Source organism: Corvus kubaryi, unplaced genomic scaffold (assembly GCF_017639235.1).
Source record: "Corvus kubaryi isolate FWS band 111438036 unplaced genomic scaffold, C.kubaryi_AGA036_p1.0 74, whole genome shotgun sequence".
NCBI classification, from domain to species: domain Eukaryota; kingdom Metazoa; phylum Chordata; class Aves; order Passeriformes; family Corvidae; genus Corvus; species Corvus kubaryi.
The window spans coordinates 7,790,079-7,808,195 of record NW_024582061.1 but is presented as its reverse complement, the minus strand read 5'-3'; the positions used below and the strand labels follow the sequence as shown (position 1 = coordinate 7,808,195).

At 46.7% G+C, this 18,117-nt stretch overlaps 1 protein-coding gene across 2 annotated transcripts in view; it reads left to right on the top strand.

Annotated features, from left to right (window-relative positions):
- The first annotated feature begins 24 nt into the window (after positions 1 to 24).
- The window catches only part of DENND2A (DENN domain containing 2A), a 58,366-nt gene continuing 40,273 nt past the window's right edge, over positions 25 to 18,117 (top strand). For both annotated transcript variants that reach the window (XM_042050568.1, XM_042050567.1), the window contains exon 1: positions 25 to 100. The gene's annotated coding sequence lies outside the window, so the exon portion shown is untranslated. The remainder of the gene's footprint in view (positions 101 to 18,117) is intronic.

Sequence of the window (18,117 nt, the reverse complement as noted above, 5' to 3'; positions counted from 1 at the left end):
AGCCGCGGGTCCGCAGCCGCCTTCCTGGGGGGGGGCGCCGCCGCCGTCATGCCGGGACACGGGCCCCCCCGCTCCGCCGCCGCCGCCGCCGCCGAGGAAGGTAGGGGGGCTCCGTTAACGCGGGAGAGCGGGCAGAGGTGCCGCTCCAAAAAAATCTCTAATTCCGTCTTCCCTGCTACCCCACAACTTGCTTTTCTTCACCCCTGTGCTGCGTTCGGCTGCAGAGAGGGAAAGCGGAGGCCGCGAGCCGAATCCCCCCGCGCTCCCGGGCACCGCCGCTTTCCCGCCGGGACGGGGAGGCTGCTGCTCCCGCCGGGCGCGGGAGGGCCGGGCCCGCTGCCCGAGCGGGTCTCGGCCGGGGGAAGAGGGGCCGAGGGGACGTGGGGAGCTGCTGAAAAGCTGACCCGAGCGGGTCGGGAGCTGTGAGGCGGAGGAGCAGCGGCAGCCCCGCCACCCAGCACGGGGCCCCTGGGTGAACTCAGCCCTGCCTCGGTCTCCGGCACAGAACAGAGGAGGAAACGCTAAACGCATTCTTTGGGGGAAGCCCAAGTGGGCTTGAACCAGAACTGCTGGAGTTCTCGGTTCGGCAAAAACCTGAATCTCCCTACGACATTAGCCCTGCAGTTCTCTGTCCCTGCTCTGGACAGCCTGCTTTCCTCTTGCTTTGCCCTCGGCTGGAAGAAGCGCCTGCAGTTGTGTGCAGCCTGCGGCTTAACAGGGTGGCATTTCTGACTCCCGCTGGGGATCGATGGCAGTATTCACCTGTCCTGGGGAGAAAACCGCTCGCTTGCCTTCTCGCTCTTGTACGCAGCAATGATGAGTGCTAATGGGTTAGGCATGGAGTTGGTGGAGGGCAATGTTGTTTGGGAAGGGAGCAAGGAAGAAGTTAGAGCTGGCTGCTGCTGTGGTCCCAAGGTGTCAATTTCAAACTGGGGGGTAAAACCATGCCAGGTGTATTTGGGATGCTTTCAGAGGTTTTGGCTTTATGAGTATCCAAGAAGCATGGCTCTTGATGGTCAGTGCTGGAAAAGTGATGGTCATGGTGGAGTGAGACTTTCTGACTGCTTGGGTCTGCACTGGAGCCTCCTCACAGGAGCAGGGACTAAGTGCTAAACATGGGCCCTTAATCCTGCTCTTTACAAGAACACAGCTTGTTTCCAAGACAGGTCAGCAAGTTGTTCCTGACCCTGAGGTACTCCCAGGCACCTTTGCTCTTGCCATTTAAGTAGTTGTTTAAGTTTGTTGCTTTTGGAGAACAGCATCTCCAGCCTGGAACTCAGCTGGGAGGATATAGAGAAGACCAAAGGGATTTCCATGGGGCTTTAATTTGCTACTATGAGGGGAGCTGCTGGTGTTGGTGGTGGATTAAAAAGCTGTTTTCTGTGTTGGCTGCCACCTTACTGACCGCTGGTTCTTGGTGTGTGGTAGTGAGGTCCAATAATGTGTACTGGCTCTGTTTCCTGATCCACCAAAAACAGAGTTGTTACTGCATCCTGGCAGAGGAAAGGAATGCATTTCCTCCACCCTTGTGTTGTGTTCTGAATTGTTGTCATTGGGGTAGTGTTTGTGGGGTTTGGTGCTTGTTTGGTTTGAGGGATTTTGTTTGGTTGTTGTTTGGGTTTTTTAAATAATCCAGACAGTGTTTCAGCCTGTGAAAATGGATAACTACTATGTTGGGTCAGGCTTGGAAGCAACTGAAAATGCTAAGTATGGAAATGAGAGGAAAGCCACAGGACTTCCCAGGGTAATAAGGCGCCTTTTTGAGAAACGGAAGAGAAAGCACCGAAAACAAAGGGCGCTGGAGTGGCCGAGGATGTAAAAAGCAGACCAAAGATTTATGGCTCTGCTGGGACCACTCTCTGCCTGCGTGGGTGAGAAGGTTGTGTGCTGAAGCCTGGGTTGGCCCTCGGCACATCCATGTCCTAGCAGTCCATGCAGAAGACACTCCCTGTCCATCAACTCAGATCCAAAGTGCGGTGTTCGTTGTAGACCAGAAGTGCATGTGGAGTGTCCCAAAGTACTGCCCCCAGCTCGCTGCCTTGGGAAATCTTTTAGGACATTTTGTCTGCAAAGACAACCTCTGTGTGTTCTTTCTATTCTCCAGAAACAAGAAGAGCATTTAGATCCTTTGTTAGACACTTACAATAGGCTTGTCTTTCTCCCATGCCTGGTATATTTGCATGTTAGAAATGTTCATTTTGACAAGGAGATAATAAATAAAGACCATGTAAACTGTGTTTTTCAGACATGATCTTAATTCAGGAGTAGCTTTTCCAATCAGTTATTCTTGATATCAGCCATAACAACTAATTCATATGGACAGGACTTAAAATCTCTATTTTGCTGGGCACTCTGAGGGCACAGAAGCAAACTCAATCCTTCCCCAAGTTTAAGATATTTGCCAATGAAATCATCACACAACAGAGCCAGTCTCTTAAACATGGAGAGGTGCTGGGCATTTCAATAGTGTCTGATAAGTGTCATATTCTTTTGGATCCCCCTGACTGCATTACTCAAAGCAGCTGGTTCTCCCTTCCTTTTGTAGCACCTGACATTTATTTCCTGGCTGGAACTGTGTGGAAGCTGCTCCTTCCTAAGTGGAGGCCAGACCAAGGGGAGGAAAGGCTCTGTAGTGCACTATTAAGCCCACGAGAGTGGAGAAGAACCTCTCTTAAACTCTTATTGAAACTGGTTAATTGTGATGATCTTAGGCCTCCAGAACTGGGGTATAAGCTCTTTAGGGAAGCATTTTTTAGCTGAAGGATTTAAGTACTAGTGGCTGATATGTCTGTTGGCAGGATCCCAAGAGCTGGCTGGAAGAGGCCTCTACTATGAAAGAAATGCTGAAATAGGACTTTTAACACACTTGCATAGCAGTTCCTTACGGGCTGAGGAGACTCTCTGCAGGGAAGAAGGGAGTGGGATGTAGCTGGAAAGAAATTTCTTGTTTCATTCAAGTCCTGACAATAAATGAGTGATCCTGGCTTTGCTTAGATACAGCTCAACTAACATTGTATCCGAGGTATCTGTAAGCACCCTTTTACTGCATAAGGCAGGAGAAGAGACAATGTCTTCTTGACTGTAGCTCTGAAGTGCAATGGAGAGGGCAATAACATCTTGTTCTTGCTTATGGGATTTTTTTGTTCCGGTTTTCACCTTGGAGATGCTTTATCAGCTATTGGGAACTGAAGCAGAGGCTGAAGTGTGAGGATATGCATGGCATCTGGGGGTGGCTTCATCCCAGGTTTTAGTGAAGATGACTGTATGGCAGAACCCCTGGCTTCGTGAAGGCTGTGCTTTTGAAACATAGCTTCTGCAGGGGCCTTGGGTCACCTTGAAGTTGGGTGCCTAAGACAAGCTGGAGTCCCTGGAGCATCTGACCTCTACAGCCTGGGATTTCAGCCGAGGTCTGTGTCCTTCGGTGAAAGCCTAGCACAGAGTGGGCTGAGGATCAGTGCAAGGTCTCTGTTAATAAAGCACTAAAAGGCATCATCACTGTCTTACATAAATAAATACTTAAGGTCCTATCGGCTGGTCCTATTCAAGATCTCTCCCAGCCTTTACATGGTTCACCACCCAGCTGGACCAAGGCACCCTGTGTCTCTGGACATGGCACTGATGAGGTGAAAGTCACAATTCCCCAGGCCTTTCCCGATCAAAGCAGTGATTATTTACCAGTTCATGTCTTTCAGTGAGCTGGGAGCTCAGTGGGAACTCATGGCAGCAAGACACCTTTGGGGTTTTGCCATCATGATGGTCCAGTCCCTCCTGTGCTGAGACAGCTCTGAGCAGCTCGGAACCAGATCATGTGGTTCCAGCCTGTCATCCTTGCAGTTGCTCACAGAGGCTGTGCTCTTGGGATAATCCTGGCATGATGGCTGGGGTGATCCTGTGCTGAAACCCCCTAAGTTTGTAGTGCTCTGAGGTAAATGCATTGCCTAAACATTTTCTGGGCAAATGTGGGGGTGCTGTGTGTGTGCAACAAAAACTCCAAAAGGGGGCTTATGGGAAATCTTCGTTGCAAGATGCTTGAAACACTGGTACACCTTTCTTTAATGCAGATAACATGTATTAAGAACATAATTTCTCTCTTTTCTGAAAATAGTACTGTCCCATGGTAAAACTGACAGAAGTCAAGCATAGTTGGAAGGGCAGAGGCTTGAAAGAATAATGTCCTGCTGGAATGAATGCTGTGAGTGCTGGTATAATCTTCATTCTTTGCTTCAGTGCTTTTTCCCCTCCCCAGGTTAGGGAAACCAGCTGCAGCTGGCATATTGTTATTTTCAAGGATTTAGAAAGCAGATGCAAGAGTTAATGGTGATTAAAGGTCATTTTTTACTGATTAAACTTGTTAGGATCCAGTACATCTCTGAGGCCTTCTTGTATGCTTTAGGCAAGATGGTCATCTCAGTGCTGGGGCACTGCCAGTCAGGTTTGCTTGGGATCTCCTGGTTTTCTTGTTTTTAATAACTGGTGCAAACAAGAATTTGTCTTGACTGTTACCTGTTACCTGCGTGTGCTGTTACAGATGACCTTTGCTGAATGTGAGATGCTTCTGTGTCTGCCATCTAACAAGCAATTCCTTGGTTGGGAGCAGGAGGGCTGGGAAGGGAGGTGTTTGCACTGCAGCTGAGCTGCTGTGTCCAGCCCGGGCAGGAGTTGTTGGTCCTCCTCTGCAGGCAGAGCTCTGACTCAGCCCTGTGCTCCTGGGCTGGGAACTGGCAGTGTTTACGTGATGAAACAGAGCAGAAGATGGCTTTTCCTGCGCTCTGCCTTTGCCCATACATGCACTGGCCCAGAGCCAGGATGGAAACTCTGTCCTCATGAGCAGAGAGAGGGAGATGGGAGGAGCGAGAGATGAAGAGGGGCCCAGAAGCAGAGGGAGTTAAAATAAGAACACCAACTCACAGAGACCAAAGCCTGTACCAGATGGGCCTGGCCATGCCCTGGGCTCTTCATGCAGTTGGCTCCACGTGCAGTGCTGACAAGATCTCATCTCGGAGTGTGGGTCAGGGGCCTGGACCATTCTGAGATGTGTGATGGAAGATCAGAGTAAAAGGCAAAAGGAAGGAAGCTAGACAGGTAAGCCAGCTGTAGTTCAGCCTGCTCTTTGGTGTCTGGACTCTGGGACTTGCTGCTACTGGTGCTGTGCCACTAAGAAGGCAGGTGCTGCCTTGTGAGCCTCTGTAGGAGCACTGCTTGGTTTTTAAGTATGGCATCCTTTAACTGTGGCCGGTCTTGCCTCCTCTGTAACACAGCATTGCTGATGCTGGTGGAGGTTTGCTCCACTGCTCTCATTCCCTCTAGAATATGTACAGCAGAGAGCCATTGATCTGAATGGAGCCTGGTGTAGGGATAGGTTCTGCCAGGAGATGCTGGCAGCTGTGTTTTCTGATGCCCATCTCCTCATCAGGCATTGTGGTAAGTAATCAGATTGGCTGAGCAGTTCAGCATATGGGGTGCTGGCCCTGCTTGGAAAGGCTTTGCCTTGGTTGGATATCGGTGCAGGAGACTGTGCCTGGCAGAAAAGCTGCTCTTGGAGAAGCAGTCAGAAATGCTTTGCTCTGAGCTTGTTTGAAAATCTGGCCCAGATACTTAAAATATCAAGAGCTGATGATGGTTAGGGGTAGCTTGAGTGGGGAAAGGTGCCACCTCACTTGGAAGTGGATGAAAGAGTTCTGGATGAGACCCTGCCAGACCTTGAGACTCCTGACCCTACAGATCCCAGAGAGTAGATGGCTCCTGACCAAGTTCAGGCACATAAGTTGTGTTACCAGTAATTTACTGGGGACTCTGGCAATCCACTGGAGAGACTGTTTCAGGGGGTGAGGACTTGCTGTTCTTTGCAACCAGAATAACTTTAAATGGCTACATGCTCTGTGTTTTAATTAAATTTCCCTTTGGGAATAAAAGTGGTGAAGTGTTCTGTGATCCTGCTACACTTAAATATTCTGTACTGTGCCCCCAGTCTGGCAAATCGTTTAAGCAGACATGTAGGTCACGGCGCATGCTTAAATCCACCCATCCGAGTGCTTTGGCTCCCAGTGCAGTACATCATTCCTGCTCTGGGGAGTTTGGGCTGGACTTCATGCAGCCTAATTGAAGATAGTGGGCTTTGAGCATAGACTTAAAATAAAGCATGTGTTTAGGTGTTCTCCTCATCACAAGTGGTCTCTCACTCACCCACTTGTATTCTGTAGAATCATTTTATATTAACAGTGCCCTTGAACATGGGTCTTCTCTTCTTGTCCTGCAAGGCCTCTTGCTAAGTGCTTGCTGATAAGCCATGTTACTGTGAGCAGTTCAGGTGAGATGCTGTCACAGGCCTGGTATTTTGGAAGCATTGTGAATAGGCACGCATATGTGAATGATTAAATCAACTCATCAGGGTGTCATCTGGAGAGGAACAAATGCTGAGCTTGCTTTGCAGGCGGAGAGGGGGAGGATGAGATCCCCCTCTAGTTTTTGCTGAAAGCTTTTCCCCTCTGCAGATGTGCAGCTGCTGTAGTTCTTTGCCAAAAGGCAGCTGTGACTTTCAGAGCTGGGGAACGTGCACACATCTGTTTGCAGAGGAGAGCAGCAAAGGGGCTCGGGTCTCCTGTCCCAGGGGATTATGTTGTTGTGATAGATAGGGCTGACTGTCATGGAGGGAAATGGCAGATTTCACAGGGCACTGAGAGGGCACTTCATAAATATGAGTTTGCTTGCCAGTGTCAGCCAAACACCACCTTTCTAAATTAAAAAGGAAAGAGCTCCCAGAGACTTTTCAGACTATTGGAGATTTCTCTTTAAAAACATTAAGCCCCTGCAGAAGATGTGTGTTTCCTACATACAAAAATACAATGTGTTTCAGCTGCAAAGGATGCTGTGATCCCAAAGGCTTCACAGGGGATTTTGGGTAAGACTTGAATCTTGAGTTATCCAGAGCTCAGAGTGGCTTAGTAGCAAAGGGAAATAAATGTCCCTTACTAAAATTCAGAAGGAAGTCTCTGCACCAGCACACGTAGCACTTCAAAAATCAACATCTGGCCAAAACCAGACCCTGGAGCATCCTCCACAGTCTCCTGGTCCATGAGAGCTTTTTCCTTTAATTCAGGGAGCTTGGGATTAAGTAACTGAGAATCTGGTTTTCCCTGCCTTGACGTGCTAGGCTACAGGTACAGCAATCCCTAGTCAAATGCTACAAGACAATTTGTTGCTGTAAAGAAATGTGTAAGGTACTGAGCTTTTTCCAGATGATGTCAGAAGCCCTGATCTATCTGGTTCTTGTTTCTCAGCTTTCTCAATCTCTGAGAGGCCTAAGAGGTTTCCTACTGGGAAACCAACACATGGTAACTGTTTTTGTGTCAGATTTCTGTCTCTGTCCCCTGAGATTACCATGAGTGACTCCAAGCTGAAGTTTTGCCATGGTGTCACCTCTCACATAACAGTCCTGTACTTGTGGTGGTGAAGGATACTGACAGCTATTGCTGCTTAGTCTGTGCTAAACCTTGCCCCATCAGTATCCTCTTGTTTGCACAGCAGGAAACTTTCCTTATAGAATGATTTAGCTTACTCAAATTCAGTGGGAAACCAAGGCTTTTCCCCTGTTAAATTCATAAATTCCTCCACTAGTCAAAGACAATTTTGGGTATGTTTCAAGGAAAATTAGGATCACCTCTAAAAGGCACAAATTTCATAAAATGTTGTCAGAATTTGAAGAGGTGTTTTTTTGGTTGTTTGGGGTTTTTTTAATAACTTATTCTGACATGTAATATATTGCTTCATGTTCCACTTGCTTAATGTTTGTTTGTATGGGGTAAAGTTATTTTTCTCATCCAAAGCAACTTGGAAACATTATCAGAAACAGAAACTTGGCATGTCAGAGCAGTGAAGGACTTCAACTGACCAGTAACCACTGCAGGAATACAAATTCTAGCTTTTCTGTCCTTCAAACCAGTATTCCCAGATGCCTAACCCAGTCCCTCTTGCCATTCATGCTCAAGGCAGCCTTTCATTAGAATTTTATTATTATTATTACTGTTAATAGACTAGACTAGACTATTTGAGTTTGGAAGGGACCCACAGTGATCAGCATGCCCAGCTGTCTGACCACTTCAGGCTGACCAAAAGTTAAAGCATGTTATTAAGGCACTGACCAAATGCCTTTTACACACTGACAGACACAGGACACTGACCACCTTTCTAGGAAATCTGTTCCAATGTTTGGCCACCCTCTTGGTAAAGAAATGCCTCCGAATGTCCAGTTTGAACCTCCCCTGCTGCAGCTTTGAGCCATTCCCATGTGTACCATCACTGGGTACCAGGGAGAAAGGCTGAGCATCTCCCTCTGCACTTCCCCTCCTCAGGAACCTGTAGAGAGCCATGAGGTGTGGTTTATTTTTACTTCAGATCAAGATCTGCTGTTTGAAAAATCAAGCCTGACCTTGGATTACATTGAGCTAGCTTGCTTTCTTTTCCTATCTTTTTCTCTCTCTCGCCTTTTCTCTCTCTCTCCCCCCCTCTCTGTCTTTCTCTTTCCCTGGAAACAGGTAATCACCAACCCATTCTTTTTTCCTGACAGACTTGAGCAGATCAGCTGTTTCACTGTCTCTGTTGCATATGTAACTTTTTTTTCTTTTAACGTGTAAACAATGGGAGGTTTTTTGATGTGGGAGATTTTGGTATGATTTGCCATGAAATCCTTGAATGCAGAATTAAGCAGAAGAATGTATAATGCACCTTTTCTTCAGCAGTAGTTTCACAGAGTCAGCATGGCTTGGGGATACAGTGATGAAGCAAGGTGATGTCACTGTCATTGCTCCATTAACTTAAGCTGAGCAATGACCTCGAAGTGAGGTTAGCAGCTTTTTGATGCTTTGGAGGAAATCTTGTGGTATTGGTTTTTCAGTTTCATAATTGAATTTAAAAAATTGTAAATAACTATTTGGAGAAAGGTGGCAGGGTAGCCCCATCTATTTTCTTCCCTCCTTTTTTCCCCTCAATAAATAAATAGGAAGGAGAAAAAGCCTAAATAGTGTTTCAGCTCCTTGTAAAGGGAAGGTTTAACACACACCCCCTCAATTTAGCTAAATTTTGGTAAGTAATGTCATTTCACAGTAAAGAATCTGACTCTTGTAACCTTCCTTCAGATTACCTCAAATATTTTCTTGAAAGTTTCTCTCTCTATTGGGTTTGAGGTTTTTTTGGAGCATACTGAATTTAGATCAAACTTGGCAAAAATTATTTAAGTTAGTCAGAAACCATAAGTAATTTACTCATCCAGCAACACTCAAACCTGTTTGTGATTCATGCAAATTGAATTGCTGAGACCATGCAGCTGCATTTCAGGTATGTGAGTGTATCTTGAGCAGGTAAGTTAGTTTCTGGACCATTTCTGATCAGGTAGGAGAAACAGGCACTTTGACACCGTGGTTTGGAGTTTGTGAGATGCTACTTCAGGAAGAGAGAGTACTTTTAGACCTCTTGGGAGTATTCTTCGTTTTCTGTGTGTCTTGGTTTGAAAAACAGGTGTCTGCCAAAGAAGGCAGGAGCCTCCCTTGAAATGAAAAATGCAACCCCCTTCCCTCCGAGCTATTATAATTTTGAACTTAAGGGGCTTTCAGGCAAAGATATGAGGAACAGGAACTACAGTTCTTTACTATTATATATCTATGTGTGTATAACCAGTCAAACAAACACCAATAACTCTGGCAGTAACAGCGAACAATCACAAACCCAGTCCCAGCCTTCTCGGCTGTCGGGCCCTTTCCCCTCGGGTGCAGTTCCGCTCGCAGCCGGCAGGGGCGCTGGCGGCTCCCGGTGAGCAGGGCAGGTGCGATGGTTCCCCCGCGGCTGCAGGGGGCGCTCCGGAGCGAGCTCGGGAAGCACGCAGCGCTGGTGCCCTGGGATCCCGGGAGGGATGGAACAAAGGAGCTTCACAAACCCCTGGGCAGCCAATCCTGGTGTTCGGCTGGACCTTTGGGAGCAGCAGGCTGGAACAGCAGGGATGAGCACAAATCCCGGGTGGCTGAGGAGATGTATGGAACTCCAGAGCTGCAGTGGGAACCCCCGGAGGGCAGGGTATGTGCGGCAGGCAGGGCATGTGCGGCTACAGAGTAGCGAAGGCTCCAAGCAACAGCAGGGGCAGGGAAAGGCGGGTTTGGGAATCCTGGGGTTTCTCCCTGAGGCGCCCCAGCAGATGGTGAACAGTCCCTCTTCTAGTAAGGTGGGATGTGAGGGTCCCGGTGCAACAGCCGCTCCAGCGAGCAGGCTCCACTCACAGCAGAAGGAAGGCGGCCGAAAAAGCAGAAGCCCGCAGCGCTGACGAAATCCCTCCACAAAGATGGCAGCGTCTCTCCCTCTGAACGCCGGGAGCACCAACCAGCCCAGGCTGTACCCAACCCCCAGCTGAAAGGGAGTAGCCAGATGGGCCCCCCCCCGTGGCCAGGTCTTTTGTTTTTCTTAAGCACCCAGTAGTTTTTTGCCCTGGTAACATATATGGGAAAAAGTCTTTAAGAGAAAAAAGAAAACAGGAGACCTCCTAAAAACCCCAACACTGTGGTAACTGTATTTGCAAACACTGTGCCTCTCTAATATCCTTTTTGCTTGGGAAGGTGTATAAGCAAAGATAACTTCTTGCTAACCTATTTTCAGGGCTGAAATTTCTCCTGTGTCTTACTTATTTTTTTAATATGAATGCAGTGAACCCACTTAGGGAAGGTTTTTATTAAGTAGATGCTATGCAGTCTGAACGTTTGAGTTATTACATGCAGAAGAGATGGGAAGAAGAATGCCTACTTGAATGCCAAACATTTTTTCTTACCAACCCAGAAGTAAATCAAGTATAGCATTACATAAGCTCTTCTTGTTCCTCTTCTAGTGGAAGAAAATGTTTGGGGAATTTCCCCTGAAAGATCAAGTTTAGGTTTAGTTTTCCAGTTATGTTGGTAGACATTCTCTTTTCAGTAAATAAAATACAGTTGTTACCAAAACATCCATTGTGTTCAACTGCCAATAACTGAGGCAACGTTGGGCAGCTTCTACCTTTGTATAAAGAACGTGGTTCTGGTGAGGAATACCTAAAAAAGTATAATCTAAAAGAGGGAAGATTTAGATTAAACATTCGGAGGAAATTCTTTATTGTGAGAGTGGTGAGGCACTGCAACGGGATGCCGTGTCCCTGGATGTTGTGGATGCCCCGTCCCTGGAAAGGTTCAAGGCCAGGCTGGATGGGGCTTTAAGCAGCCTGATCTAGTGAAAGTTGTCCCTGTCCATGGCAGAGGGATTGGAACCAGATGGCCCTTAAGGTGCCTTCCAACCTAAAGCATTCCATGATCTAACTGCTCATAGAGTATTTAATATATGGAAAATGTCCATTTGCTGCAGTCACCATCTTTTACTGGGGGGGGGAACCCATTGATAGACAGCCTCTTTCCTGAGCCAGATCTTCAAAGCTGAATGTGTAACGCGGATGCTTTTGGAACACTGGGGATGGGAATTTCACAGAGCAGCTTGCAAGTCATCAGGGTGTTATACCAGGTGGGTCACCCTAGTGCTGGCCCTCTGCTGTGGGAGACCTCATCTCTTGCTGTGCAGGAAACCTTTGCATTCTTCTAACATCACATGAGAACCTGTAAGAGTTGTCCCATCTTATCCAAAGAGGTTTTATGGACTTGAGCAGAGGGGGCTCTGCTTGTGTTTCTGTAGGTACATGTGTGTTGGGGATGAGCAGAAATGAGGTGAATGTGGAGGGTGAAATGAAAGCCACACCATAATCACTGCAGTCACCTTCAGTGCAGCTGGGATTTCCCCTTGCATTGTACTGGAAATGGCATCTTTATAAGCATTTAAGATGAAAGGGGATGATGTTTATTGAATAGTTCAGCGGACAGGGCTTCTGCAAAGGGTTTAACTCCAGAAGACTCCTACTTTGATATTTTGTTCCTGTAAAAAGGGCTCTTGTGAAAGGCAGTCAGTGCTGACTGCTTTGTAGTAATGAGGTTTTTCTGTGCACAATAAACAGTATCAGGGCCCAGTTCAGCACATCCAGACATCTTGGGTGGAGTATGCCCTAGTGGTTACCCTGGAATACAAAACTTGGATGCACATTCCCTGGGTTGGAAGCTTGTGTACAAATAGCTCTGCTTCAGTTGTGAGATAAGGGCTGATGGAGACAATTGTGCATGAGTGCTCTGTTTTTGCTCCGTTATCCAGCAGTGTGATGTATGTGAAAGAAAGTAAACAATGGAAACTCAAGTCCTTTATGTATGTATTGGCTTTAGCACGCGCCTTGGAAGAGAGCAGTGAACAATATGTTCTTGTTTGATAACTCTCCAGTTTCTAGGTTTTCTGCTGCAAGAAGCCCAAAGGAACACTTCAGCAAAGGAAAAAACCAAATCTCCCAAATAAGTGCTTTCAGTATTTCTCACTTTTGTTTTGTAGTTGGTGGGTTGGTTGGTTTTTAATTTAGTTATGAAGTAACTTTAAGCTTTTCAAGAAATTGTACCTTGATCTCTCTGAAAGTGGAATGAACTTCGGAAGAAAACATTTTCCTCTTCTAATAGTGAAAATTTATAGCATTCGTCAGTATTTGCTGCCAAGGCAGCATTATTGGTAGATTCATGGCCTCCCTAATAGCTTCCATGGAGCTGTTGGAGTTTGTTACGCACTGCAAAATGACTAGGGACAAAAGAGAGTGGAAATGTGTTAGGGATAGCATAATTATGTATCTTGTTTTGGCAGCCATTTTTTACTGCCTCCTTGCTGATCAGTTGGAGGAAGGCAAAAAAATATTACTTGGGGAGGAAAATGTCTAGTAATAATGTTTTGAAAGGGATTTTTTTGTTGTTATTTTCCACAGAGAAAATGAGAGTGATTACTCACTTTTACAGTAATACATGACATGTTAACATAGGATAATCCAGATTTGGAGGGATTACAGGAGGCCTGTACTCCAGCCTCCTTCTCAGGTCTGAGCTCAGGCCAGGTTACTAAGGGCTTTGGTTGGCTCTTGAAAACCTCCAGTAATGGAGACAGCAGGGCTGTTCCAGAGCTCTCTTTTCCTCATGGTGAAAAGAGCTCTTTTATCCTCATAATGAAAAAAATTTTTTCCTTATATCAAGTCTCTGTGTTCCCTGTCATCTTGTCTCTCATCCCCCAAGAGAGAAACAGCCAAGGAATTTGCTTCAGGTCACACACTGTGCTACACCAATGGTTTTGTTTTTATGAGGAAAAAAAAGATTAAAAAGTCACAACAGAATGTGGAAACCTGAGTCATGTCTCTGAAAGGGAGCGGGCACACAGGTCTCAGTTCAGATCTGACCTGGACACGCTTAGGTTTAGGTTTGTCAGTCTGTCCTCCAAGCTGCCAGATATGAGGAAGCTCTTTAGACATATATAGATTAATTCTTTTTTCTGGAAGTTCCCTTTCCAGGACTGTGATCTGTTATCTGAGGCATCTCCCACATTAGCAAGCTCTGCCAGCTCTGTGGAGCTGGATCTGGCGCCTGGTAAGCAAGCACCAGAGTTTACGAAGGTGCGGAGAGATGTGCTCTGGATTTCCCCAGCCATAGCTAGATCTCTCTCCTGTTGCAGTCAGTGAAAAAGGAATGTGTGCTTAAAATTCTTTGAAAATGTTAGCTACTTCTACGGTCACAGAACCATTTAGGTTGGCAGGGACCTCCAAGATCACAGAGTCCAACCATTAACCTAACACTGCCAAGTCCGCCACCACACCGTGTCCCTAAGCGCCACATGAATACAATGTGGAGCTAATTCAGTCAAAGCTGGGACTTATTTGGGAGTTAAAATAAGGAGATGGAATTGCAAGTGTAAGTGCAAGCCTAGTAGGAAGGTTTGTTTAAAAAAAAATCTGATCCTTGGTTGTGAAAATGGGTCTTAAACTTCAAAGTCGTGTAGTCACTTTTGAAAATCTTACAGTTTTCTATTTTATTTATTTCTTGCCCTGGGGCTTTTCTACCACAGAAAGTGGCAGAAGAACATGCCACCAAGCCATCATGATGTTTTGCCAGCATTTTTGCCTGACAGTACCAGGAGATCAGATCTTTTCTCCCCTCTCTTACAAAGTTTTATGATCAGAGGCTGTATTGAAGCCCTGGGGCAGAATGTAGGGATGGTTATCTGCATCAGACTTGCTCCTTATTCTCTGCCCTTGTCTGCTGGGGTTCTGCTGGGGTTGGGGAGCCTTTTAAGAGCAAAGGGTCGTTCCTCACGTTGTTTTGTGCTCAGGTTGCCAAATTCCTGGTTACAGAGAGGGTGTGGGCAGACAAGCAACGCGGTGATGTGAGTTGATTTTCTCTCTGTTGGTTTCTTGTCCGGGCTGCCTTGTGCTGGTTTCCCCAGGCCATTGCCCACCAAACCCCCTCCTCTGCCGGGCCGCCTCAGCGCTTCCTGTGCTCGGGATCACCCTGCGAGGGAGAAAGTATCAAACCGCATGTGAAAGGGTGGAGGAGGAAGAGCGATTTTTCCCTAGGATTTGGGGGTTTTGGTAGGACTTTTTTTCCCCGCTTTTATTGGCCACGAGTGCAATGACCGCTTAACCACAGGGACCGGGCTGGCTCCCTCCCCCACGCTTCCTCTCCCTGGCAAAGCAAAGTCGCTCAGATTTCCTCCCAGCACGGGCGGATGGCGGCTCTCAGCTGCATTCCTCTCAATACAAAAGGAAAGGAAAAACTGCTCTCTGCACGGGCAGATGGCCGACTGTTTCCTGGCAGCTCCGCTCCACTGTCCTTTTCCCCATTGTCCTGACACAAACACACGCACACATGCACGCACACACCCACCGAGAGCAGCCTTCCTCCTGGAAAAATAAATAAATGCAAGCCTTCTTTGCAGAGGTTTATTCCTCCTTGGAGCTGAGCAAGTTTCCTCCTCGTGATGGCTAAATTTTGGGCAGCTCACGTGCTGCCTGGCCCTGCTCTCTGCTCAGGAAGGCTGAGCGAGGGGATGATGTGCTGTACTGTGGTTGGAAGAGTTCCATAAAGAATAAGATCTGCAATAAACAGCTTCTGCCTTTGTGATGGCCAAGATACGTGGGAGAGTGAGGGGGAGCAAAGAGGAGGTTGAACAAGCCAGAGGGAAGCGGGGTCTCCTGAACTGAAAAGCAATCTGTGGGTGACTTTTTGCTTGAGCTCAGAAGGTGATGCTTGATAGAGACAGACTGTGGTGGGAGGTCATGGACTTGGAGCGGGTACAGGAAGGTCTCATGGAGCACGCAGATGGTGCCCCAAGGTTGTGGTGATGGACACTTCAGGAAGCTGTGTGCTAAATCCTCATCAGGAGGGACAAGAGTCAGCATCCTGCAGGGTGAAGGCCACCGAAGGAGAGATTTGCTGAGGCTCCATTTGTCTCCCTGATGATAACTTATTTTGGAAGAAGTTGAGGTTCTTCATTTTAATGCTCTCATTTCCTTTCTGAACGTGAGACAATTTGTCTTCCTGCCAGGAAACTCTTTGCGGAGTTGCTCTCGAATGGACCTCTTTGGGTCCCATTTATGTTAGAATAGCAGAGATTATCTCACCACATCAAAAATGAATTCCAGTGTGGTTCATGAGCTGAACACTATTTTTTAGTGACAGGTTGTTTCCTATGCTGTCAAATGTTTGGGTTTCTTATAAGCATAATAACCCTGAATTCTTTCCAATTCTTCTACATTAGAGGTGATTTACTGGTGTTGTAGGACTGGTATGTTTGTAAAACAGCATTCCTATTAGAGAAGGGAAAAGCACCTACATCAGTTAGCTACACTGGTAGAAATGAGTATTTGCCAACTTATTTTTGACTTTGTTGGGGCCTGAAGCCAGTTCCACTGCATCTGCTGGAATCCTGTCTCTCCATGTGGCTGATAGATGATTCTGCTGGCAGATGTGTGCTTGTGTGAATCTGGGCCATATTTCTTTTGTTTTATTCTGTATTGACTACAGTCATCTTCTCTGTGGGTAGTTTCAAAGCCAAACAAACCAGGTATGGATCACCATCTCCACTGATGTAATCAGCAAGCAGGGATACACCACCAGTGTCTTCTTCAGCCTTGACTTCGAGTAACTGAATTTTCATTTATTAGGCTCCAAAGCAAAAACAAATACTATCAGCCCTTCAAAGGGGATGAGCAACCCCACTGTGTGCACACATGAGCTAACACAAGGCCTTAAGCACAGGGAGATGATCTAGTAATGCCAGGAGCTGTCCCAGAAGAGTTGTCCTCGACTCCTGCCCTCACTTCTCAGGGTCTTGGTCTCCTCATCTGGAATTACAGGGTTTTGCAATCTTTTTTCATTACTTCCTTGTATAAAGCATAGCCTGAAACACAGAATTGCACTAAGCATTGCAGTCATTTTAGCAGCCAGATTGGAAAATACCGAATCATTCTCTTCCTTTCCGTGTGAATTTTTTCTTACTATTTGTTAACCTACCTGCAGGAGTGAAGGCTCATCATGTCTCTAAGCAAAGTCGTACAAACCAGGATGAATGGCTGTATTTACCTTCTGTGCGTGCAGGACTGAATCTGTGACTGGGAGCAGTGAATTAGAAAATGAGTGTTTCTGCTTCTTTTGACAGGGTCATGTAACATCCCACAGCTAACCCTGAAAATGATGCGTTTTTCAGCTGAGGGTGTGTCTGCCGAAGGAAACTGAAGAGTTGTCAAATACCCTTTGAGATGGTTTTTTTTCTGTTTGTTATGAGTTTCGAGGGAAGAACAAAGAGAAAATAAGACAATGGGAAATGTGGGACAAGCTTAATAATAGTGGGTGCAACGAGCCCCACCTTTAACAGAAGACAATTCACATTGTGAGACCTTGTTTTTGGTTACTCTCTTCAGGTCAAGATTTTATTTTTGTTTCAGTCTGCACTTTTCCATGCTGAGCATTGCCTCTGGCTGAATTACTTTTGAAAGCCTTCAGCCAAAATGGTTCAGCTGTTTCAGCGTGGAGCCTGGGGAGAAAGTTGTTGCTGCTTCTCCTGTGTTTAAAAAGAACATCAGGCTTTTCTTTTGCTAAAACTTATCCTATGCTTTGAAACAGAAGTGCAGTTTGGATCAGGAATTTGTCCTTTGCCATTCCTCAATCATCTCTATCCTAATTTTTCCGGGGCTCTGTGGGAAGAGAGTTTCAGCTGGCACATGGTCAGCAGAGGTTTTTATAGCTACCTTGTTACCAGATGTGCTGTCCTTCCAGCTCCCTGTGTCAGGCAGGTGATGCTGGTGATGTCCCTGGGGAGCTTGACCTACAACCTTCAGCAAATGGCTGGTGGAGGGAAGTGATGGACAAGAGGTGAGAGTAGTTTCTCAAGGGTCCATCTGCTTTACTACAGAATAAGGATTGTCTCGGGATGAAGTTGAGACCTGGGGTGACCTCATAATATTGCCCACAGCAGGGCCTGCTAGCTCCCTCCTCTCATTTCTGTGGGTTAACTTCTTTACAAGCAGAGTCTTGTTGCCAGCCCTGGCAAGGGGGATTGGAATTCAATGATCTTTAAGGCCCCTTCCAGCCCAAATCATTCTATGATTCCTTCCATGTGCTTCAGTGCTCATCAGGTTTTCCCTGACAGGTGACTGATGTTGCTTTCTGAGTCGAAAACTTTTTGCTTCCCCTGCCTTTTATTTCTTTGCTGGTTTTAGTGAACCAGGCAGCTTGTAAGCCTGTCCTAGCTTGAAAGGGCTTTACAAGCATTGGAGCTGATATACAGCAAAAGCAAGAAGGGAGGAAAAAAGTAGGCACACCTTTAGTCAATGGCAACCATCAGATGTGATCAGGCACAAAGGGCAGGGATGAGACCACCTTGCTGGCAGCCAAGGGAGGAGCAGGGCAAGCCCTTGAACCGTAGTAATCCTTTCAGTCAGATTAAAGACATGTAAGCAGGCAGAGTTGGTTCTGTGTGCTTAGAGAAGGAGAAGGTCAGTAGAGTGAATTATATCATAGAATTAAAGACATGGCATAACAAACATTCAGCACAGCTCTTCTGCACGCAGGCTGGGCACGGGTGAGTTCCCACATTCCTCGCATTGCAGCGTTGTTCCCGTGGCCTGGGGGGGCTTGCACAGAGACAGAGGTTGTGGTACATCGGTTCCACTTGGGGTTTTTGAAAATACAGCTTGTTTTGACACATGGGGTTCTCCTG